General features: G+C 49.8%; 1 protein-coding gene across 1 annotated transcript in view; it reads right to left on the reverse strand.

The window, feature by feature from the left end:
• LOC119455427 (irregular chiasm C-roughest protein) overlaps positions 1-26,245 on the reverse strand; it is a 355,429-nt gene that overhangs the window by 272,947 nt on the left and 56,237 nt on the right. The window contains exon 2 of the mRNA XM_049668760.1: positions 9,273-9,307. The gene's annotated coding sequence lies outside the window, so the exon portion shown is untranslated. The remainder of the gene's footprint in view (positions 1-9,272; positions 9,308-26,245) is intronic.

Raw genomic sequence — 26,245 nt, forward strand, 5'->3', positions numbered from 1 at the left:
AGCTTTCGGAGTTCTCCATAACTGCATATCCCGAGATCTCCAGCATAACCCCGTTTGTTGTTTAATACCTTAGCAGTGACATCAGCACCGCTGTGCTATAGGTGCGTGAGCAATAACTTTGAATGGGAATCGGACGCGTCCGTAATAAAAATACCCCGCAAGCAATGAACGTTCGCGCGCAAAGTAAAACCCAGAATAGCATGACCTCGACACCGGCACCTATACGAAGCCACTTAGATGAGCGTAAACCATCGCCATTGGCTTCTAAAACCAATCAGCCCATTCTTGCTGGAGAAAACGGGATTCTCAAGTAGTTTTTTTTTATGTCCGCGTATGTTTGTACAATAATGCGTGCCCGTGTGTACATATTTCTGTGCTTGTGAGAGCGCGCGTGCGCGCGCATATATCTGCATGGTAGGGCCATTCAGTACGCACAGCGCAACTCACACAAACCTAATCTAGGCTCCCTAATCTTCAATATAACCAGGGGAATATGGCCACTGATGCGAGAATGTGGAACTCTCGTCAAAGAAACACTAAAAAGGAATGGAGAGGAAAGACGTGTTGTATAATTAGACTCCTGAAAAACTAGAGACTCCAGTGTTACCTTTATCAAAGTCTTGGTAAACTAGAAAAAACGCGACGAGAAAAAAATTCTGCCTTGAAGTTCCCACGCCATAAAAGCTTGAAGCTTTCACAGGCTTGAATCTCCTCGTGGCATAACGAAATTCGGAAAGCACCTGCTCGGGACTTGTTAATTAGCCTATCAGAAAACGAGGATTACATTGTAGTCTGAATGAACCAAGCTCAACCTACTCAGTTTTGAGAACTTGTTTTGGGACAAAAATCAGGCAAGAACGCGGCAAAAAATACTTTGAAATGTATGACGTCAAACTAGCGTGTTGGCGCTGGGGTTAGCCAGCATGGCCGGAATTGTACAGTCGGTGCCTATTTTGAGACACCGCCGTTTCCCACGTTTCCACTTATATCTCTATCTTTCTCTCCACGTCGTTTGCCTCACAAAAAAGAACTGCAAAATTCTATTAAATTACTTACAACATGGACTTATCACAGCCCGCCGTCATAAAAAAAAAAAAAAAAAAACAGAGCGCTAGGTGCAGCCTCAGCAAAAACTACTGTTATCCACAAAGCACACACGGCGCCAGCACTCAGGCAAGAGTCACGGGCACAAGCGTGTCAAAACACGACAGTGTTCTGTTTCTCGAGTACAACAGGGGTCTAAAGGCGGGTGCGCCTTTGGACCAATTGCGCGTCAACTTGTAAAAATCCATCGTTACGGTCGCTCAAATCTGCTTTCCTGCGGAAGCTTGTTACACCTTCTTTCGGCACTAAACTGCAGCGGCGCCCGGCTTCGTTTGTGTAACCCGAAGCGCAGACACACACACACACACACACTTCTGCCGCTTGAAATGCTCGCAGAAGCAGAATGGAGCAGCCGCCACGGAGTGGGCGTGCTTGCCGAGCGCTTCAGGAGGAGCGAAGAGTCAAGCTTCTTTTCTCCCGACCGTCTTAGCAGCTCTGCGCTCGGGCTGCGCGCGAGACTCGGGATTGACTTTTATTTCGCAGGCTTCGTTTGGCTCGCACCTTGTCTCGCCTTCTTTGTCTGCCTCGTTTTCTGCTCCTTTAGCGGAGCTTATCCCAGGGAGCTAAAGGCTGTCACAACACAGGGTTTTACGGGAGAAACGAAGCGAAGGAGGGAAATGCGGGGGAGTTTTGGGGAAGAAGGCAAGAGAGAGAGAGAACGCGCCTTTAATCCTCAACTAATGATCCGCTGCTGCCTCTGAGGATCATCTGTCTGGTCGATTCGGTCCACGCCGGTCGCGCGCCGTCCGTGTCGAAGACCCCTTCACAACGTCGACCCACTGCGGCACCGATGGACCTCGGTGTTCGGTTGTCCAGGAATCCGAGTGGAGATGGCCAGACCTGAGTGGCTGCCCTCTTTTAGAGCCTTGCGACCTCCCATCCTCTTCCAATGCCGCCCCCCCCCCCCTCACCGCCCCCCTCTCTCTCTTCCACACCAGCGCCTAGCTCGGCCCTGTCACCCTCCCGACTCGAACTGAAGGTGCACTAACGAAGCCGACGCAGTGCCACAAGCCCGAGCACAATCAACTTAGGTGGGTCCCGTCCTAACATAAAAGTTTAATTAGGAGTCTTCCAGTGTGGAACCACTGGCGAGGCGTGTAATTGAACGAGTACGGGGACGAAAAGAGGACGACGCCGTCTCGTTCTTCCTCGAACGCCTCCCACCCGGAACTTTCCCTGTTCCAAAGTACACAGCCGGTACTTGGACGCCCTGTACATACCAAGCGAATCCGGCGACTGTATATTTTTATTACGAACGGCGACTACCTGGACAACCACAATCTGCCCTGTATTAAGTCGCAGAGCTCTTCCGTTGTTGTCGACATAAAGTTCATTGTTTGCGGCAGCTTGTGACGAAGAACAGTTGGCTGCTGGCTAGTAGTGTGTGAGGATCATTATGGAGGCTGAAGCGCGCAAGACAAGACAGAGACAACGGGACGCAGGGTCACTTTTTGCTCAATCACACTTCAGCCGTTAGTAGGCGTCCGTGCTGCTTACTTCCGCGCACTGTGCTTCGTTTTTAACACACAATGCGACAGCTTGTCCTCGGGAGCTGTTCAGTGCCTTTCGCAGCTTGCCCTTATTACAGACTTCATCGAGGGAGCCACAGGAATCGCCGCAGGTTGTGGAACAAAGCCACGCCTAAACCCTGGGCTGCGCGAATCGAAATATCGCGACAAGTTTCGCGCGTCAGGTGACAACGTGGTGACGCCACGGAAGTGTTCGCTGCTATCTCCACTGCGCTAACATACTGAGCCGATGCGCTTTCGTAAAATATGGCATATGTCAAAGAGCTTGTCATTATCGTCGTCATCACCGCCATCATCATCACCATCATCATCATCATCATCATGATCATCATCATATGATGCTACAACAGGACGAATGCCTCTTGTGTGACATCCTTGCTGTTCTACGATCCCGTCTTCACGTTGCTGCTGAAACATCTCATCGAACAAACTGGTCAAGGTCCAAGTATCGACGCACATTGTGCTACATTCTGCGAGATCTTTAAAACACGATTGCTCGCGATTGTGGTTCTCAGTGGTACGGTATACACTCGGAGTGCGTTCCGTTACCGGCGTAAACGAAAAAGAACAGAAAAATGATAAGGAACCGGATGGAAACATCGATGCATTAAATACTCAGATCCCCCTTCTCTGGTGTTACAAACGGTGTTACACTTGTCCCACTTCCTTAAGGCTTTTACGAGCAGCGACAGCGTAAATGGCGAACATTTATGGCGGCGGCTCTCGTTTCGACACAAAGCCCGCTGCGTGTTTTTCTTTAGGCTTTATATTTCGCTACTGAAGACACGAGCTCCTTCTAAAAGGATTTCAATAAGCGCGTTGCGCACGGCCAACATAGCGAGTTTTAAAGTTCTAAGCTTAAAATAAGCTTAAAAATAAGATTTAAAATCCTTCGCTGCGACCGAGAGACGACGGTCGCAGCGAACAATTTTATATCTTCATGTCGCGCGCGCCGTGCAAACCTGAGCCTGCGACATGTTCTGGCCCTACCGGTGAACACGTACACCTGCAATGTCACACTCGATTCCAGACATCGCCCATGGAGGCCAAAAATTTTTGTCACGATTGTAAGAACGCTGTAGTTAGGTTTTCCCCTTATCCACGAAAAAAAAATTAATAAAAATACTCGTGTGGATGGAATGCTGCTTTTCATATTTTCCTTGTCTCAACAAACTGCCTCTGACTTCGACTAATTAGTCCTCTTTATCACACTCTTGTCCCTCAGCTTAACTAAAGTTAAAACGTTTGATCAAAATGTCTTGTCTCTTTCACGTGTAATGCGAAAACCCCACGCGTTTCATGCAAGTGTCACATGCCGCTATTTCACTTTAGCGCAATTAGAAACGTCACGTGCGCACGACGCAATAACGCCTGCATGTTATGCGCATACGCCACTCATTTGATTTGTATACATCTACAAAGTCTGAACGTCTCCCACTAGGACTACAGTTCATTTCGGAAAGCAAGACACTATGAAAACCAAATTCGATGCTCACTATTTTTACGTCAATGCACGCTCCTGCGTACAGAGCACGAGCGCACCTGCGGCCATACAGTTTCGTAAATGTCAGCATCCAAACACCGTACCTTGAACTACAAAAATACTGGCGATTCCTAAATATTTTCTGGCGCGAGTAAGCTATCACAGCTATGAAAAGTGCGCTATCATAGCTATTGCGATGATAGCGTGGCTTCAAACGTGTCGACCACTATACGTCTTCTACACGCCGCTACAGTGACACCATTAATATTAAGTTGCGCTAGAATAAAAGAAAATAAGAATAAAAAAGTCAGCTTTCTACTTGGTCAGATGTAGTAATATTTGAACGAAGCGTATCGCAAGTCACAATAACATCATCCCACCGAAGCAAATATAAAGAGCTTTAAAGAAAACTAACCTTAATAACGAATCTAAAGCAGTTACGATTAGGCAGGTTAGGAATAAAGCAAGCTTTTCCGAATTTACAAGCTTAAACTGCGGTTTCTCTCTGCCACTCGTATAAGTACAACGACCAAAACAAAGAAAACAAATGAAAGAAAAAGTATAGAAGTGCAGGAGTACTAGGGCCTGCACAGTTCAACTTCGACCGGAGCAATATTTGCTCTGCGGGTAACAGAAACCAGGAGTTCCAGGAAAGACTCAGAAAAAACAAGGCGGAAGAGAGAATCAGAGTGAAAGGAGCTCCAATAAAGCGCAGAGATACGATACAGCCACTATCGCGAGCATTCCAACAGTTCATTTGTTTCGCGGCTGGAAAGCCAGCTGCGGATCGCTGCCGCTGGAGAACACCGACTCGAGATGCCACGGAGCCGCGCAGCAGACTTTTTCACCTCTCGGTCTGACTAGGCTGCGAAAACTTGAAAGCGGGCCGCCAGGAGGCGCAGCGGTGGGGCAAGGCGCCAAGGGATGTGCTGTGGGTGGGGGTGTAAGGGTCAGCACCTTTATGTACGGTAGGAGGGAAAGGTTGGAGGAGGAGGAGACACGGGGAGAGCTGCTAAGGTGCAGGCCGAAAGTGCGATGGGCGATACAGCCAAGGTCTCTCGGAATACTTGGGTAAATTCTGCAACTTTTAATTAACTCGGACAAACCCCTCCCGATAGTGCCAGCGCGTGCGCGATGAAGGGGAGTGCGCGTTGCAGGCCAGGGCAAGCCAGGCCAAGCCAAGCAAAGCCGGGGCACGCGCTGTTTAGACTTGGCGGGGAAGTGCGAAGGGAGAGGGGCGGGAGGAGTGGAAGGGCGGGCAGCGAAGGGAGGGGGTGGCCAAAGCCGCAGTCCGAAGCGTCGGTAGGAGGCTCTTCCCTTATCGGCACCTCCGCAGTGTCGCCGGCCAGCGTTCTCGAGGCGGCGCCGCTTGAATAGGCGGCCTAATCTACGCCGTATCGCGACGACGTGTTTAATGAGCGCTTCCGAGTCGGCGGCTTGCGGCGCGGCGCACACGACAACCCTCCTTCCCCAAGCGTCGAGCAACACGGCATTATGGGGCGATAACGCCGACACTGCAGGACGCGGAGGCCGCAGCCATGCAGCGGGCTCTTTATTCCGCGAAGTGGCGCCTCTCCCCATGGCCTATAGTCACAGGACTGTGCAGACCCCCCCTCCCCCATTTTCCTTCATTAAGCGCTGCCTCGTTGCGCAATGCCGGGCGCGAGCTCCCCTACGTGTTCTGCGCACAGCAGCAGCATGGGCAGTTATCTCGTGTAGTCTTTCTCGGCTGAGCAGCACTCTTGCTCTACTTATTTTTTAGTTCGTCCTTCCGGAGCGCCCGTTGAAGGTAAGGCGATTCCCCGGAGGCTGCAATCTACTTTGCGGTGCCGCTAAGACTGGGGTTAAAACAGTCCAGGAGCGCTGACTTTGAGCGCACTTTAGATCGCAGATTGCGCGCGAGAAATATAATCGAGTTCAGGTCCCGCGTTCCGGGTATAATGAGAGGGAGTTTGTCTGCGTTATGAACTCTATGCAAATTACGCTATCGCGCACATTTTGCTGTAGGAGGCAGATCTAAATAAGCACATCGTACACGCCTGCGCGGGCAGAACGAGAATGAACTTTATGCGCTGCAAGCTAACTTCAGGGTCAGTTTTATTACGTTGATTGCGTGCAACAGTTATCTGGGCCAAGTTCTCTTGGGCAACCATTGTGAAAAACCCACACGTACATATGTTCACACAACTTTATTTTCTATTGTCCACAATTCTGAACGGTTATAAGAGCATCAGTTCACTTGAGCTTCTCAGGAAAGATTAGGGAGGTCGCTGCATTAACTGCTGTGCCACTCGAAATTCGGGCAAGCTCAGGCAAGCTGCAAAAATGCTCTCGAGGCAAAATACGGCTAATGCCTAACCGAAAACATACTGATGCTTCACGAAGAACGCTGGACACGTGGTCACAAGCTCACCGAGTCACAGCTATTACTAATAGTATAATTATCCTTGAGCGTGCGAATCTCACCGCCACACAGTTGAAAACGAGCACATAATCCGATTTCAGTGGATGCCAGGTCACTGCGGCATCATCGGCAACGAAATAGCCGAAGAACTAGAGCGTCCCGCCCACGAACAAGTCCAACGTGTACCTGCGCCATTGTCAAGAGCTGGTGCAGAGAGGCAACTTCGCCTACTTGTTCGGCGCAGTACATTAGAACCTTTGGAATTCACCGGAACCTGTCGACTCACAGCTGCACTTCCCTTCACCCTTCATTGCGCCTTCGACTACCGCCTGGTATGATGGACAGCGCCTAGTGCAGCGTTTGCGATGAACCCATACGACATGTCCTCATATACTTCATTTGCTTTAACAATTAAAGATAGATAGTGCGTGCAGCTTTAAGCCGAGTGGACGACGGAGCGTTCTCAGGAGAAAAAAATACTGAGACCATGGCATCGACCGGCATCCGCTCTTGGGGCTCCAAGAGCGCTGCTGCACATTTTGAGAGGACTGACTGCGACCGCCTTTGATAGCATGCTGAACTCTGTTATCTGTGTGTGCGCATCACTTGTTCTTCCTCTCCTCACCCTTTCACCCACCGCAGTGGCTTATCGGCTGTGGTGCTACGCTGCAAAGCAACGAGGTCACGGGATCGAAGCCCGGTCACGCCGGCCGCACTTCGATGGGGGCGAATTTCGAGAACGCCCGTGTACCATGCATTGGGTGCACGTAACCCTAGGTGGTGAAAATTATTACGGAGTCCCAACTATGGCGTACCTCATAACCCGATCGCGGTTTCGGCACGTAAAACATCGGAATTTTTTTCCCCATTCCCCCTTTCCTGCCCGCTTCCCCCTCCCCCAGTGTAGGGTAGCAAATCATGCAATCTGGTTAACACCTGTTCTTCTTTTCTTTTCTATTAGCTCTCTCGCTTTCCCTGTACGATTGCTGTTGCCGCTCCCAAATCTGCTATAGTGTCTCTCAGCTCTCAAACCGATGTTTTCAGCATCAATTTCTACGGCTTTAGAAAAAGGTCGGCTATCGCTGCGTGTCATAAGCCTCTGTCTACTGCTGCGCATTGTCAGAAGGTCTGATAAAGATCACGGGGTATGAAGCACTCGCATTTTGCGGTTTCACGAGCGACCTAAGATGAGCCGAGCACGTATCTAACGCCACTAAAAACATTCCTTTCTTTCCTGCTCACTCCTGTGCGTAAAACAAACATGCTTCCCAAATTAATCGCGTTTTGGCAACGGGAAGCGCAGCACGACATCAAAGTAAGACGCGAGCTCAAACTCATCCCCCCCCCCCTCCCGCCCGAACTTTACGCCATGCACCTGAGAATGCGATAAGCCCGTAGCGGCGTTTCGAAGAGGACCCCTAATGCAAGGGCGGGTCTGGAGTTACGTCAAGAAAATGTCGGGCCTTATCTAGTCTGGACCTTGGGCGTTTTATTACTGGCGTGTTTTACACGCTGTGCAGCGAGCGCTTCGGGAGCTGCTTGATTGAAATTGCGAAACGATAGCGAAGGCCGCCCCGCTCCACACAACGGCTCCACCCATCGGTTCATTTCGATACACAGCCGATGTATAAACAGGATTCGTGCTCAACATCAACACAGGACTCATCCATCGTCCCTTATCGCGTCGCGAGACGTCTTCTTTCTTTTCCCCCCTTTTATCTTTTTTTTTCTGTCTTGCTCCTCTCAACCGTGAGACTGCGCTCGCTAATTGAAACGTACTGCGTCTCACGAGGGAAATGTACTCTCTCGAAGCACGCCACGTTAAAAGACGTTCACCGCTGCTCAGGGAGCTGCGATAGTATTGCCTGCTGAGGGACTCTCCGGTGCTTCCTATCGTAAGCGCTGGACAGCACTTGCTGTTTTATTTCGGAGTTGGTTGAGACATGTGAACAGAAAAATACTCGTAGGGCCGTCTTTTGGAGTGCGGCAGTAATTGGCTTGTTAATGAATGCCGGGGAACGCTGCTGCGAATTGGTCGCACTCAGTGAGCTCTGCCGAGTAGAATTTTGGTGATTCCGAGTGAGCACGGGTGAGTAGAATTTTGGTCACTCTGAGTCCGGGTGAGCCCTCGGCAAACAATATAATTTGTGAGTGAGTCTGATTGATGTTCGTCTATTTTGCTCACCTATGAGAGTTTGCCGACCTATGCTTTCGTCGGACTTCTCAGAAAACAATACATATATATATAGATATATATATATATATATATATATATATATATATATATATATATATAATAAAGACCGGACTGCTAACAACTGCGCGGTTAACTTCAACAAGCAGCACCATAAATGTCATAAGTACTCAGGAATGCAAGAACAAAATGAAAAACGTCGAAACAAGGTTTCATTACGCCAACAGGCTAAACAAACCATAGTCTTTTCACGGTAGACTAATTTACACCCCTAAAGGCAAACAAGCGCGTAAATCGGTCTATAACTCGCACCCTTACGCCCAAGAAGGGTGCAAGGGTATGAGTTATAGACCTATTTATACCCTTATTCGCTTTCAAGGGATAAATTATTTTACAGTGTAGCCTAATAGCACGAGAACGCGTTCTGCACTGAACAAGCCGGTGCGATTATTACTTCGTGAAAGAAAAAAAAAACAGAAAAGAGTTTGTTATGTGCGATTGGTTTACATGAATCTCTCCTTTAGCATAAACAACAAATGAGCATATGGGCAAACTTACAAGTTTAAGCGGTCTGTCGACTCCCGTCTTGCACGCTGCAATGGACAAGAGGAAAAAAAGAGAGGCACGTTAGCACATAAGCAGGCCAGATTCGCGGAGATACAGATTATGCCAACAATTTAAGGGTTGCCGAAAAAGTCACTGCACACTAAACCAGCACAGAGCTTCGCAGAGAAGGGCGATAATCATAAAGCAGAAACGTTGCATCCTTTATATTTGTTTGCACATGTGTACAAAAAACAGAGAAATGCTTACGCCAGCATTTATTGCCGTTGTTTTCTTCTTGCACGAAATCGGCTACGAAAGAAGTAAACATGCAACCAATCAAATTCAAAGAAAGCAGGACGTACTTATGATAAGAGAATTCGTTCGACAGCAGCAACCAGAAGTGCAAGAATACAAACGCAAACTCGTATCAACAGCAAAGCAAACAGTAGACAACATCCAAAGGCATCGGGATTTACACGAAACTTCCCGTGAATGTATCGGAAATTTGACAAATAAATTATAACGCCTTCAATGGTACAGCTGATGTACAATGTCGCAGAAAATCATGCGAATGTGTAGAAAATTTGCCATGTTTTCAATTTGACACGTTAGCAAATCGTGCAGAGAGGCAAGATGTGCATGTGAACTCTGCACGCTAAACCCCGGACTGTTTACGCACTTAACGCAGCTCGCGACTTTCTAACCTTCCATTTTCTTTTTATCCCCTAGCCATCTCGTGCCGCGCAGGGTATGCAAACAGAACTAGTCCTGGTTATTGTTATTATGAGCAGCCCAACAATGGAGACAAAGCACACAAGAGGGTGGGAACAGGCGATGTCCTCACAGACGAGGACAGCACGCGTGCTCGTCATCTTGTCTGTTTTGTCTCCGGTTAGGGCGTCGGTCGTAGTATAATAATGCAGAACCAACTCGCTCCAAGCTGCACCTTACCCCTCGTTAACCCCCCCCCCCCCCTCCCCCCCTTTTTTTATACATACTTTATATGCATCCATCCTCTCTACTGCACACTACCGTTTCTATCCGTATGCTACCGGGATGCTATACTGCATTTTAAGTCAGACAATGACTAAAGCGTCCTCAGTGAAGACCAAAATCACAACAGAAATGCTAGTGTCCTTTCTTAGAACAGCTACACACTGTCGCCGGAACTAATGTGTGCCCTGCGAGAGACGCGAAAGTTTCAGCTCAAGTGCACGCGGTTCGCAAGATAAAGAAGAGAAACCCCGGTCGACCAAGCACAGTTGCCGCCCTGCCGGTCCGTCGGGGCACGCAGCAAATCACTTTTCAATCGCTCCTTCAATGCCGGCTTAGGTCGAATGAAGCATTCCAGCGAGAAACAAATACCGCTGCGACGAGAAGCATGGCAGGAAAGTAAAAAGACGTGAAGACAAAAAAGAAAGAAAGAAAAGGAAAAACGAGATCTCGCACCCCTACCCGCGTCGCCGTACTCTGAAAGTATTTACTCCGCCATTGAACCGAACAAGGCGGCGAAACGGAGGGCAGCAAAGGAGAATGAAAGACATAGAAGTTGCGAGAACGATCTTATACGCCCTCCCTTCCTCTTCTTCATCTCAGAGCCGCCGCCGGCGCCGAGCGCCAGATATAGAGCCACCTCAACTCCTTCCCATACCTCCGCAACCTGAATACAAAGTAAGTCATCTGTGCCAAATGGGAAGTGCCGCTCCAAAGGAGGAAGGAATCTTGCCCGGAGGTGAATGGAAGCCGCTAGGAAAGGAGTGCCGAGCGCACAAGCAAAATGTGTGCGCGTGCGTGCGTGGCTCCGTTCACGACCGCGTTCGCCTCGGAGTTCGGGAGTGGGAGCCCAAGGAAAAGTTGGGGAAGGCACGCACGCCGGGAAAAGCGACGCGCCAAACAATATGCGGCGCGTACCCTTGTTGCTTTCACCGGGCGGCTTTCTACGTAACGACTGCGCCGCGGCCGCCGAGGCTGAGAAGCGGCGTGGCACGCCGGCGTGGCACGCCGCACGCTGGCTGCCGCAGTTACGCACGCCCACAGGACACCCTCCCCCTCCCCCCCCCCGTCCTCTCCCCCTCCCAACGGGCACCCTCTCTAATGCCCCTTTCCCGTTTCTTAAACAATTCCCGACTTTCCTTGTGGTTGTGTTTCCTTTACTGCGAACTCTCTTTCCTTTTAGGGTTGAGCTTCTGCTTAGCGAGAGAAAATCAAAAGCGGCAAAAGAGGCAATGGAGAGGATCCCAAGGACCCCCTCCACCTCTTTCTCTCGTTCTCGTCTTCAGAAAATTCGCGGTCTTCCCGAGACTCGCAAGCAGAAGAAAAGCGCGTAACTGCGGGAGTCTTGCCGACCGCGCTGTCTCTGCTGCATCCTAGAAATTCGATTGAATCGCTCTCCCTTAAGCCCGTTCGTTCTTGCACGAGGCGCGCTTTTCCTATCACTCGAGCTTGCGTTTCGCTTCTTCTTTTTTTCCCTCCTCGCCCGCCTTCTCTTCGGTGCCGACTGGGGTCCGCCAGACGTCGTCGTCGTCCCCGGCGGCGAATCGGGAACGCGTTTGGCTCCGTCGTCGTTAGTCTTCGCTTCAAAAGTCGTGTTTTCATGGTTCACGGGTCCCGGTTAATTGGGGGCTGATTTCCTCGCTTCGCTCGTGCGCGCCCAGGTGCTTCTCAGCGAGTGATCACCGGTCTGTAGCTGGCTGGAACTTTACCATTCCCTGCAGCTCGAGGAGCAGGAGAAACCCCAGCGCATAACGTCATAAGCGTCAAAAGATGGTACGGCAAAAAAATATATATCTCTCTCGCGTTCATAGCCTTAAGCAGCAACAGAACTATTACAGAGAGCCTTCGTTAGCGCGTACCTTCACCGCTGCCGCCCGCCGCGCCCGCATTTTGCTCGACTTTCCCGCTATGGGTCGCTGCAGTCATCGCCACCATGCTAACACCCCCTAAGGCTCTGGTTGTGAAATGATCTTGTAGGGCCGACACCTTTAATGAAGGACATCGTATCAAAAAGTAAGTAATAATAAATAAATAAGTGCGCTAAGAGCCGCAGCCCGTTAAGATTATTCTGGTCGCGACTTTCACGCGTGTGTGAAGCGCTCGAAACGGGCAAGTGTTCTGTAACCTAGGATGCGTCGGTAACTACAACGTTCACCGCATACAGCGCTGTGATTCACAATCACAGAGCATGCTGGGACAACGCAACGCTTCGGTTCCGTCCTCAAAAGCAAAGGCTTGCGGGCTGGACACCAGATAGAATCCCTATACTTCTTCGCTTTTAATAACAGTTGCTCATGTCATTGAGATGTTGTCGTAAGAATAAATTGTCAAAGTGACGGTAACGCATACAAAAACCAAAATTAGAAAATAAGAACCAATCGCTACAACAAAAACAATTTGTAAAGCTGGCTTCTCCACTCAAAAGTATCATCTTGTGGAGAAGCCCACCTTAAAATAGATTTTGTTTTCATACCTTTTTTTTTCTGTTTGATTCACGTGAGGCTAGTTTTTCATTAAAATATGGTACGAGGAAGTGCTAGAAAATAAGGGAATATTGAACCGCGCCTGTTCAATAACATGCGTTTTGTTACCCCCATCAATTAAATCACATGCAGTGTCTTTCGCCTGGTACATGCTCAGCATGAGACAACCACGTGGCCCTCGCAAGGAGCTTCGCTCAAGTCACTGACTGAGCCGACAAAAAACGCTGATCAGCGTTGTGACCTGGGCTAACGTAAACGAGGCATTAAACCGGCAAATAGATACAGCCTAGTGCCACCACCCCCCATTACTAACGACACTACCAACTTTACCGAAACATATAGTGGAAAATGCCGCCAGCGTGGAAATTGGAAGGAGATTTGTTCAGCGCCCCAGCTGCCAATAAGGCCCAATAACGCGGAAAAAAAAACGATCTGACAAGCCCGGAAGCCATTGCCGGAGGAATTCGTTTCTCCTTTGACGACTTCAAGTAAAGAGCAACCAGCGTCAAGTTGGCGGTGGAAACCGCCACCCTCTCCAACTTCGCGCAACGAAACAGGCACTAAAAGGAGCCGCTTTGCACTGGTGTCTGAAATGAGATACAATCCAAGGGCGAGCGTTAAAGCAAACGACAAAATCGACGACCCGACAAAGTCGCCGGATTTACGAAGCTGGGCGGCCAAAGGCGACAAGAGATAATCGCCTCGAACTGCGAGAACAGCAATAAGGGTAGGAAAAAAAATCGCAGCGAGGGAAATACGAGGACGGGGAAGCGAATGGCGGAAAAAAAGCGCGACATTACATGCTCCGCGGTAACTGGAGATTGCGGCGTAAGCCATTTCATTCCGGCGTTCATCTCCTGCGAAAACCGGGCTGTATGGAGAAAAATGAGCAGAAGGACCAAAACGAAATACCGAGTGCGCGCGTTACTCGCTAGAGGAGCAACGCAGCTTCGCAAATGGGTGGCGGGAGGACGCGGCTGGAGGGGCGGGAGGAGGCAAAGAAACCCCCAACCCCCCCCCCCCCCCAAAAAAAAAAGGAGAAAAAAGTAGACAAAGAGAGTAAAGCTGGCATTTTGAGGGGAAGCCCTCGCTGTCGAAGGGGCTGGCGTCTACGGTAGGGGCCCGCGGTTTAGTCACTGGCGTGCTGTGTTCCTAGTCGCGGGCGACGTCACGGAAGATGAAGCGGATACTCCTCCCCAGTTGGGAACTGGGTGTTCCAGCAAAGGCGGCTCGGTTACGCGTCTTTCGCACAAGCGGAAGCCTAGAAAGAAGTTGAAGTTGCCCATCAAAGCTACCGCCCAAAGAAACAAAACAAAAACTGATATAGCTGGCAGATGGTCCAGAGGCACCGCTGCACTACCGGTCAGCGCGGCAGCAGCGAGCACTTCTCCATCGAGCTTCCATTGTGCTCACGTGGCGTTCTCCATTAGCCAAACAATGATTCATCTGTTACGCTCTTCCTGCTTCCCTCGATACCTCTCTCCTCCCCTTTTTCCCGTTCCTCCCTTCCCCGGACTCCGACTTATGACCTCTCAGAGGACAGCTCACGTCGGGGTTTTGCCCCCCACGGTGCGGGCACGCGTCACCAGACAACGTCCCATACGCTTCCATGCGCAGCGGACCCACACGCCGACGTTTTACTTTTTTTTTTATTCGCTTCTTCTCCGCCTACTTCGTCCTCCGGCTGCCGTTAGAATCCCTGCGAGTGCGACCGCCGTCACCACCGCCACTGCTGCGGCAGCAAGGTGCGGCTTATCTGCTTTTCACGGTCGGTCTTCTTCGCTCGCAACGATTTCCGCCTCCCCTCCACCCATTCAGAATTTCGGGTGGACAGCGCACCTCATAGGCTGGAACGCGAGATGATACAACGAGACCGTAGTCTAACCGACACGCAGTGGGCGCCCGCCTGTCCGGCCGCACCGTTGGGGCCTGCAAAGAGAGGGAGGGGAGAGAAATCCCGTTTCTCTCTGGAGACCACGTGCCCTGTGGTGATACTACGGGGGAAGCCGTGAAGGAAGTTCTGCGTCTCCCCGATAAGCTTCACGGCCGCCGCAGATTTATGGCCGCGTCCAGATGTTGGCCGAGAGCTTTCTCCTTTTGCCCGTTCTTCTCTCGCCGCCAGCGTGTTTCGGAACCTTAGTTAATCATCAACGATGGGCCAAGAAGTGACAGAAATGGCATGTGCCGAGGCCAAAAAAAAAAAAAAAAAAAACAAGATGAAGCTGCCCCTTAGCGCTCGGTGAAGGTGGCCCGTTATATGCGATTCTTCTAGGAAGGACATTTCATTGTCCGGCTCTCAGCACCTCTATTTTTCTTTTTTTTCTCACTTTTCTTACTTTTTATTATTGTGCTTAGGGAAGATACAACGTAGCTGAACCACGGTACGTGTACAGAGTCGAGCTTCGCGAATCTCGTTACGCATTACCCGCGTTTTCAAATGCAAGTTTCAATGGGACAGTAATGCGCAACACTGAATCAATTTACAGTGGTAAAGTTTCATTCGTTCATTCATTTAACTGGATAACGTTGTTTGCTAGCTGATGAACTGAAAGCAAGGCTTTTTATTTCTTGAATTATCGGAAGCGCTCCAACCACAGGTCCTATACGTCAGCGTGACGTCACAGGTTACAGGTAAGTTCTCGTATTCAGGCCGGCTCAGCGCAAGAAATATGTTCGAAACTGTCCTTGGTTTCTTTAGAACGCGGCATAATTCTTCGTTGTGCATAAGCGCTTACTGGAAACGCGCAAAAGCTGTTCAGACTCATGGCGTCAAGGACAGCTGTTGAGGCAACTTGCAAAATGTCACGGGGAGGAGGAGGAAACAACTTTATTTTGTTAATTTGCTTAGTGAGGGGTGGCTACCAGGTGGTGCCTTACAGCCACCTCCTCGGCTCTTTTGATGGCACGAAGTTGAACCTCCAGGTTCGGGTTCATGAGTATCGCTTCCCACGCTTCAGGCGAGGGAGCGGCCAGGAGATCTGGTGGGGGGAGATCTTCTCTGCAGAGAAAGCTCGTCTTTCATTCTTGCGTATTCATTGGGTCACCAAGCCTCAATTTATGGTAAAAATAACCTGCTTACTATTTGATAAAAGCAATCTACCACCACCTGTTTATAAGGCACGCCGTAGTGGGGGACTCCAAATTAATCCGGAGTTCCCCACTACGGCGTGCCTCATAATCAGACGGTGGTTTTGGCACGTACAATTCCATAATTTAATTTTAATTTTAACTACTAGTTTAGTTTGACTTCTTACTTCTCTAATGAGAAGTAAGAACATTTAACACACATTCAACTTTCCAGGCGACGAAGCGCCGAGTCACTTGATATCAGTCCTGAAAGGCTATCGTCAAAAACGGTATCGTGATAACTGCATGCACTCAAAACCTGCGAGTAGAATGTGTCAGTGGCGCAGAAAACATAGCACATGGATTGAGCCCACACAGGTCTACGTTTATGGCCAAATTTCGTGCCAGGTTATCCTTGCTAGAGAGAAAAAAAAACAGAATATGCACGATATCTGGTTGCGAGGCATGGAATACGAATACTTTTCACGAAATGATTTCTCCCTGTACGTACTGTACCTGGTTTACTGTTGCCAGCGACGACGGCAGCTATGATACTATTTATATGAGATGACTACAGGCTTACGAGCAAACGTTCCCACATGTATACATCATACAACAAGCTTTGGTTAGACTTGTTGACCGACTACCCCAGAGATAAAGACACCGAAGCCAACCTCTTTTACAAATCGACAAACCAACGGAGACTTGAGACTCCAGACAAGCCGTAGTGTCATCATTCCACGGCAAAAAAAAAAAAAAAATCAGCATCCCATTTTGTCTTGCACAACCCCTCCAAGAACGCCCACACGCTTTCATAACCTCGAGCTGACTGCGACGACATCACTGGCAAAAATTTCCCATCCGTTGACTCGGACATGTGTTCTGTGGCAGCCACTGATACGGGAGACTCGGCAAATACACGAGGCTATCGAATAAGCGGAGAAAAAAAAAGATTAGACACGAGTTTCACTAGGTTTGACACACCGTACCGTAAGAGAGTTGCTCAATGACGCCCAGGGCTAAAGAAGTCGGAGAAAAATCTCAGCACAGGTCGTAGGACACGTGCTAGCTGTAGTAGTGTAACGTATACAGACGACCTGCTCCTGAAATAAAACTGGCCGCCCACGCACAAAAGCTTTATAGAGCCTTTGTACATACATGGAGGGACAGAAATAGCGATCCCTCTTATCTGTAACCTAGGCTTACTCTCTGCGCTACGGTTCATTCGTAAGCGAGCAAGGCACAACAGGCGGATTAGAGGTTTTCGATAAGGAATGTTCCCGTCCGAGCTCATATGGCATTGCGCGAGGGAGAGGAGAACAATAAATCAGGACTGAATCCAATTTTTTTTTTTTTTTTTGCTCGTTCTCGAGAAGAAGCGTTTCGAAACAATTCTCCGCTTGCAGCACTTTCGATGATTAACTGTCTTGAGCGACGGTTCTTTCATCTAGCCGTCAAAGCGCTTCTGTTTCCATTTGCCATCTTTCTCTCTTCCGTTTTTTTTTTTCGTTTCGTTTCACCGTAACGAAAGTTCTTAACGTCTCCGACTAAAATCCGTCTCGGGGGCGAATTAAGCGTACATCTGAAGAAACCGGAACGAGAGAGAATAAGCCGCTGACGAGATGATATATATATCATTGCGCAACACTAAGGGGTCGCCGACGTTCCCAGACGCACAGCCCAGAAAAGAAATTTATACAACAAAGTAAGCTAAAGAATCGCGCACAGTGCTTCCTACACGCTGGGCCTTTGCGCCGACTGCTCGAGCTACTTATCTTTGTCATCTCTCGTAGAGGTACAGCCACGTCAAAGAAATGTCAAAAGCTATCCTCAACTTTCTTGTTTCGTTAAGTGCAGCTGACTCGCGTGGGCGCAAGCCACAGCTGGGAGCACAAGACTTGGTCAACGTTAGCGGCCGCCGTGGGCAGGCAGCAGAACTAAACAAAATGGCGGCTGACGCAACACTGTAGCGAGCCCTCTGGCTAGAATGTACAATGGAGGCGCTAAGAGCGCATCAGTTCGCATATGCTTCCACGCATCAGGGATTTACTTAATTAAAAACTGCGAGCACGCCTTGGACGGCAAGGAGAAAAAACGTGCCTCGAGTACTCTTAAGCTTCGTGGTCTAGTAACGCAACCAGAACGAGGGCAGGCAGGTATAAAGGAAGAGGCATCAACCTGTCGCGCACAGCTGCTGCAGAGTGGAAATATTGCGCACACGTAAGAGATCACGCCGAGGAAGCTGTTGCCCTAGAATGCGCTGCTGAAGGTACCAACCAAACGTGACAGGCGCGAACATTTAGCCCCATCACTTTGTCTGTTACTGACGCTACTGTGTAAACGGGTGTCGGCTACTCAATGGCGCTGGCTACTTCTTGCTGCCGGAGAGACAGAAACTAAAAGATGTCACAGACGTTTACAAAGGAATACGTAGTATACAAATAAATACATTACCGGAATTGCTACAGGTCACGAAGCTGACTGGCCTCAGTGACCGATTGTAAAGTGTTGGACAACCGCACGTGTTCATACTGAGAGTACTTTCTTCCCTCTTTCTCCTCTGTTTCTTTTCATCCCTTTAAATCCCTTTGTAGGGTAGCAAGCCGGACGTGCGTCTGGTTGATCTCCCTGCCTTTCCTTTCTTCTTTTTCCTCCTCTACCTCCTCCCGGCAATCAGAAACGGCTTCTAGCAATACAAGGACTAACAAGAAACGCAATACGATATTAAACTGACCATATAACAAGCAAAATGTTCTAAATGTTGCGAACATTTGAGCAGTTACTGACTTCCTGTTTGTCTGGAATAAAAAAAATCGTTTTCACAGCGCCGAAAAATTCCGAGTTTACTTAAAATGAAGCTCGGGCAAACGACAGCAGCCTGATTAACATTGTGTAAAGCGCAAGCGAATCATAGCCCTTTACGTATCTTGCCAAGTTAGGCTTTAGAGCGAAAATAAATGGCACGAATCAAGACGGCAAGATAGCACGACGCGGTATGAGCAGGGTGACAAGACACGCGCTTGTCACCCGAGCATCTTTAAGCGTTTCGCGTGACGTAAAACAGGTAAACGTCCATTGGCTCTGCAACAAACGATAGCTACCGTGAAGTCAGACCATGTCTAGCGCCTCATTTTGGATGTTCACAGCACCTAGTTTTTTTCTGCGTTTGCTAGGCTTCCATCGGGGCGGTATGACATCATGATGCAAGATTCCGCCTTTATTGCTATAATTACTATGAAACAGAGAGTCACGAGAACATGCACACTGACAAAGCACCACCAGCAATCTTTACTGCTTGAAAAGCAGCTCACATTCATTTGGTATTACTTGCAAAATATGGTCAGTTCTTTGTCTAGGAGACATTAGTAACCAGAGCGCAAATTTCTCAAAACAATTTTTGCGCTTGAGTAAGAAAACGTGACAGATGTGTTCATTTGTTACACAGAAGGTCGGAAACAAGAAGCTTCGCCTAGGTCTGCTCCAAGCCAGGGCGTGATAGTCACTCCAGAATTGCTGCCTTCCTCTTCCCCTTCATCTCCCAACCTTCATTGACCATCGACCACGGTGAAAGCGCCAGCACCACCGACTGGGTGCGAAGGGCGCCTCGATCTCTCTCAGGCGAAAGCAATCTCTGCTCAACATCGGTTCGGTATTCGCACCCCCGAAGCACATTTCGCCCGCCCTACCCCCACCACCCGCGCCGAATACGTACACGCCGGCTTACACAGACGCGCAGACACACACACGCACACACGTACGCAGCCTCGGCAAGCGCGTACGATGGCTCGGGCCTTGCCCCGAACGCATTATGACCCAGCTCGTCCCCTCTTGCTGATTACCGAGCGGACACGGGCCCGGCGAGGTAACATGGGCCCCGCTTACACTCGTTCCCAATGCTCTTCCTCGTTTTCTTTTTCTTTTACTTCTTCTCCTCATAGCGTTATCGCTTGCTTGTATTCTTCCGCCGCTCGCCGACCAGCCGCCGCAGCCGGGGCTGGCGCCCAAACATTAGGAACACAGCACCTGGCGGATCTATCAGAACTTTGAACAATCCCAGCTTGACTGACCTCCTCGCAGTGGCGCCATGTGCGACGGCGTTCGACGCGTTCTCGCAACCCTCGCCATTTCCACTACTTTCCCGTTTGCATCCCCTCTCCAGCTAACCGCCCTGCGCCTTGTCACATTTTGCTTTTGTTTAGTTTTGTTGTTTTCTGTCTTTCTTCTCGCCTCGAGGCCATATCGGCACCATGCGAGGAGAGAACAACACTGGACGTGCGCCTGATGTAGTTACGTCGAAAATAGCCCAGCCGTGTCTTACGTAAACCGAGTGCGAGCGAGAGATGGGATTTATTGCGCCGAGAGCGCTAGTGCTGGAGAAGGAGGGGGGGATTGCTGCACGCCATTGCAGTGTTCCGAGTGAGAGATATATAGATGTCCGTGGCGGGGGGCCGCACAGACAGAACTCGATACGTCTTTGAACGCAGCGGCCGTTCGTGGATTGCATGAAGCCATCTCTCCAACACCTCTCGCCGTCCCAGACACAGGCTGTCGTCACGGGCAGGTGGCGTTTATCAAGTCGACTGTCCGCCGCCCGCCCACCGAAATTTAACGCGCGTTGAGGGGGAGGAGGCGTGACAACTTTGCCTGCGAACGCGTCGCGCGGAACAGCGTCTTGGCCAGCTTGCATCAGCGGTCGAGTTACTTGCGCAATGCGCGACCAGGGAATTCCATCTCACTGCCGCCGCTGCAAAGCGTGCGGTGCCATTCGAAGTACAGGTCATGCTGCGAGTCAACAGTTAAAAGTGAGCGAATAAATTTCGCAATTGCTTCGTAACGTGGCACGAGCGTTATGTGTAAGTCTGAGCGATTTCGCGGCCGAAATGGAACACCCGCTTTATCCTGCAATCACACTGTTATTCTGCCGAAATATATATTTTTTGAGGGACGTGGGCATAAATTTCACGAGAAGCACGGATTTACCGTTATATATAATGTTCGTTGTCTTGAACAAACATATCTGACAAGATAATCGTGATTCGCGTGCACGTGATATAAGGGCAAATTTCTTGCGTCAGCGAGAAATGAAAGCAGTACACGTAGGCGTCAAGAACACACAAGCAGCGAGGCTTGCTTCTCGTGCAATGTAAGTAGAGCAATAGTGTCATAATTTTGTTTCTCTTCGAATGACCTTTTCATCTCCCAGCCTGCATCCACCAGAGCGTCAAATTCAACAAAGCGCGCTCACTTTGCCAATCAAAGCACACTTCATGTATTCCTATAGGTGAGGCTAGGATGACCTAACTCCAAGGGCTCAAGTCAGAAGACAAAGACCTTAAGGGTGACGCGTTATTTAGCCCCCTTCGACGGTTCTTCTCGCTCACGAGCTTCGCTAACCTGTCACTCGCAGCGCGAGCTTCTCTAAACGCGCATTGAAGGTGGGCGCGCTGGCGGGAAACGCACCCTGCCAAGCATGAACCGAGAGAAAACTAGCGGCAGGGGGCGCAACAAACGCGCAAATCGAAACAAAGGGGCGCCCGGCGAGACGTTAATCTTTGTACAAGTTTTCCGTGGCACGCGCCTCCCACCACTGCGGGTCTTCCAGGCACCGACCGCACGCAAGCTCGCGGATGAGCAAGAAGAAGAAGCAGAGGAAGAGCACGAGGACGACGCAGGCTAGGCAGCGCGCCCGTCCGCAGCACGCCGGCTGGCCTTCCAGTGTTGTCTCTCGCACGCACGCACACGCGCTCACACAGGGGCGCGCTGGCGCGCATACACGGCAGCAGCTACGTGGCGGCCGAACAAAGACGGGGACCCGACCAGGGGTGTTTGTTATGGCTTCCGGGCGTGCGCCAGGGCCGACGACGATCAGCCGCACGCAGCTGGGACACCGCGCCGTCGCAAAGACAAATACGGGCTGGCTCTCCCTCCCTCCCGCACACGCTCTCTCCCGTTCTCCGGTCGGCATGACCACCCAGCGACGAGCCGCCTTGCCGCTCCCGCTCCTCCGTTCGCGTAAATATGGGCAAACACGCGCCCACCGGTGACGACGAGCCGACAGCGCGGGACCGCCCGCTCAGCCAGCCGTGGAGTCAGCAGCCAAGGGTCGAGAATCGCGCGCCCAACGGCGACAGGAATAGGGGAGGTCACGGGTAGGAAAGGGAAGGAGAGGGAGGAAGGGGAAAGGCAGAATTAAGAGACTGCCATAACATCGCCGCCGGGCGCAAAGTGCTAAGGCACGCGCAGCCTCCCTAACGGTCGTGCACGCGCCGGGGCGGGTCGGCAAAGGTGTGGGCTGCATGAGGGAATAAAGAGGGGGAAAAAAAGGAAATGACGCAACGTACAGTAACGCAGACCCCGCCGAGTGGTCGCACCAGCTATTCCCGGAAATCCAGGCGGCAACCGGAGCCGAGGTAGAGATGATCGCGACGCCATTCCTGCGCCCATTCCCGTTACCCTAATATCCTCGCTTCTCGGCTATGCAAATCCATGTTTGTAGGAGGCCAGAGGTCGGCTGGGTCGCAGCCTCTCTTTGCCCCCAACCGCTTTCCCAGTTCCCGACTCTCGGTATACGCTGCTTCCGCTCTCATCTAGCGTGCACTCTCTTTCGGAGTTGAATTAGCCAATTACGCGACGAGCGGTCTGCGCCGAGAGTGTCCACATAATACGCGACGCGGTGGGCCCACGCCGCTTGCTCGCTACACACCGCGTCCAGAGGGAGCTCGAGTTCCCGGTAGCTCGGCGAGTCGGTCCCCCGCTTTGCGCCAATTGCCTGAGCAAACTCGAGATGGCGTCACTTAAACAACAAACTGATGACGTCCTAGGGGGTGCAATGCGACATACGGCGCGTCCGCGGTTCTTGGAGAGCGGCGTTCGCTTGCGCATGTCGTAAGAACTTGCGGCGCGAGGCGATTTAGCAGACAGGCGATGTCGAGGTTTCGCGCAAGCGCGTTGCCTTACATTCGTATTTGTGGCTCACCTTCACCCTGCCGCATCGCAGCGCAGCGCAGCATTCATCAAAAGTTATGCAACCCCCCGACGAAGGAATAGCGCAAGTTAATTCGTCAGCGTTAACGCACTCTGACCACGTGGCAGGTCGCTGACTAAGGCGTGCGTCAAGTGACAGCGAAAGAAGTCCACGTCTTTGAAGTGTGCACCGAAACTCTCATGCCCACAAGGAAAACGAGTGGTTCCTGAATCTTTGTGTATTGTCCACAAGATGGATGTAACCATACCAGCTTCATTAAAAAAAATTACCTGTCTTATTGAACGCAGGTTTTTGCACACGCTCTTAGTGAGCTTTCATGATTTTGCTCTTTCAAGGTTTGTGTCTATATTTCGCTATAAAATCATGTAGTCTCTTTCGAATAGTGCGAAAATCAAATAATGTTTTTGGACGACAAAAATATTTAGCTGCAATTGCACCCTTTTGGGAAATCGCATATCAAAGGCTATGCGGAGATTCGTGGTTAGAATTTCCCCCGACTGGCAAGGTTTCAATCACGTCTTTCTTTCTTTGTTTCATTCATTCATTCATTCATTCATTCATTCATTCATTCATTCATTCATTCATTCTTTTATAGGAGGAATGTCCGCACAAGTCCTCAAAAAGAAACTCACTCTATGAGGACTCGTGTCGTTCGATAACCTTCTAAACCATTTGGGAACTACTTTGTAAAACCTACAATGTCTCCACCCGTAAAATTTTCGATAAATTTCATTATACCATAATTTACACCACTATATTTCCGATAGACGCTATACCGCAGGTTATTTAGCTATTTTTGTGCATGCATTGTCCCGATGTCCACGCGATGCAATCGACTGTATTACGAACAGGATCACAGAAGCGGGCTTCTCCTGACAAGGATGCTTCTTGCAAAAAAGCCCGCTTTCAAGGATGCCTTTGGTGATGTTTACACAGTCACAGCAGCATCTACGCGCGTCGCGTTCGTCATTCATATAACGTCGCCAGTCGAAAAGCGTCGTGGATTCACATTTGGAACGGGTTAGTTTATTCTTGGCTAAGAGAACGTTGAAAAATGAATGAGACAGAAAATTAGGTTCCTGAGAACTAATTTTCATCACTAACGTAGAGTTTTTAAAAGCGCCATTCCACCAGTTAGCAAAAAGAACGCGTTTCGCTGAAAAACTGGTAGCTCTGCCGCCACGACAGCACAACCTAATACAATGATATCGGGTTCTTATGATAACTCGGAATTCCTCACATTGAAGTGCAGTACCAGTTCCTGAAAGTGAAGACGACATTGAGCGGCGGAAATACCGCGCTGCACTTGATAACCATATACGATTCATTTTTCATGGACAATGCATGACTAAAAAAGATACCATTTATTATCGCTCCTGGCCCCGCTAATTTAACAAACTCGGCCGTGGAGTGCGCTCACAGTGAACACTATGCCACCAAGCATTACAATGCGTGGTTGGAGTATGCGTGTTAAGGGTAAAGTGCGTCATTTCTGCCTGTGATGAAAGTGTAGTTAGCTGCTAAGTTAGGGGCGCACAGGATGACGGGTTTGGACAGCGAGGTTGAGATGCGGGACTGTGAGATGGAAGCACGCAGCGCGATTTCGTGGCGTAAAAATTCATGCGAAGGTTAATGATAGCTTTACTGGGCGCATTCCTTCTCTCCGTCTCGCCTTACCCCTTCCTCCGAGCAGGGTACCAGACTGAATATTTATCTCCTGGTGAAGCTGCTTGACCTAAATATCAACCACATAAATCAATGTATTCGCTCATACTTCCAACTGCTCTGTACTAAAGACGTGTATATATTTTACCGCGACATTATACTGAGGGGTATGATTGCTTCTTTAAAATAATCCACGTTCTTACCGAAAAAAAAATATTTTGATAAGTTTTGCTAAGAACAAACCATCATTCTGTTTTCAGCGTCGGCGTCGACTATGAGAAGCTGCCAACGCTCACATCATCGTGCAGTGAATACAGACATACTACTAAGTAAAGCAGACAGAGAGAGAAGGCATAACATGAACATTTTTGAAGAGATGAAACACAACACTAAGAGGCCACCATTTTTTTTAAAAAAAGCTAAGCCGTGCCGCTGTTCATCAACGCGCAAAAAACAAACAAACAAAACAAAAAAAATCTCAGTGGTTTTTGGAGGAGGCCGAGCGAGGCACTTTCCACGCCGCCCCCTCGGCGCCGTTTTTCATAGAGATTGGTGGCCACTCAGGCGAGAGCTCCATATCCCGGCACTAGTGTGTCGAATCCCATTTGCCATTTTTGAGCACTACATAATCCCCTCTTCGAATATTAAAAGCGTGGGCTTAAGACGGTTAATATCCAGACTCGGAGCTCGGGCCACCACCGGCTAAGCCGTTTATGATTACGGTGAAAGCCAAAAAAAAATATCGCACTGCGGGAATCTGAGAGCGGGGATACACTCGCTCGTGAAAGTGGACGCATTAGGAGAAGCACAAGATACTGAAACTAAGACGAGGACACGGAAAAAAAAGAAACCGGAAAGTACAAGGCTGCAATAACCACGTCCAACCGTGTATCATTCCCGGCGACGAAAGAAAGACAACAAAATAAAACTACGATACTCTGGAAGTCCCATCTGAAGAGTGCAAAAGACTGACAGCGTAACGAATGCCGCTGAGGAAACGCAGCGTCGACACTGTCCTCTGCAATCATAGTGGAGACAAGGAAGATGATTAGCAGCCGGCCGTTTCTCTGCTGTTCAGCTTCAGAAGCTGTTCCTCGCTTTCTGTTTCGTAGCGTTCATTCTCTTTTCTTCCCCAAAGGTTCCGCGCATTGCGTGCCGAGGCGGCCGTCCGCGGGACACATTTATACGTGGCATGCGTGTATAGAGTCGCGTGAAAGCGCCTGGTTCATCCCTCATAAAGTCTGCCGTGCTGTCGCAACGACGTCCCTTTTTGGAGACTTGGCTCGGTGGTTGGGAGTTGCCGGGAGATGTCGTGTCTTTGGCACGTCCCTAATTAATCACCCAAGAAAGACGTAATCGGAGACCGAGGTCCACGCCATCAATTCACTCGGTCGAAGTGGGAGGTTCCTCCCGCTGGCGCAACCTGGCGGTGGAGGTCTCTATCACCGCATGAAGGAAGGAACGGGAGCGGATTAAAATATTGTTCTTGCTCTCTATGCTATTCCCGAACGTGTTTTGTAATAGAATAGTCACGCTATGATGGTAAAGAAATAAGTGTAATCCATCCTTTGCGCTTAACTATAGTGATCCGGAATGGAAACGTATATGAGTGACCCCTTTGTACGCGAAAGATCGTTTGATATTTTAGCGCTATGCGTATGGTAGGCTAAGTCTGAAGTGGCTGGAACAATTCTCCATTCCAGATGCGAGATCTGAATTTGTTGCTACTACGTTACGTACGCCTCAACGAGAAAGAATCGAGAAACTATAAATGCCTGCAGACGAAATACTGC

Source organism: Dermacentor silvarum, chromosome 6 (genome assembly GCF_013339745.2).
Source record: "Dermacentor silvarum isolate Dsil-2018 chromosome 6, BIME_Dsil_1.4, whole genome shotgun sequence".
Taxonomy (NCBI): Eukaryota; Metazoa; Arthropoda; class Arachnida; order Ixodida; family Ixodidae; genus Dermacentor; species Dermacentor silvarum.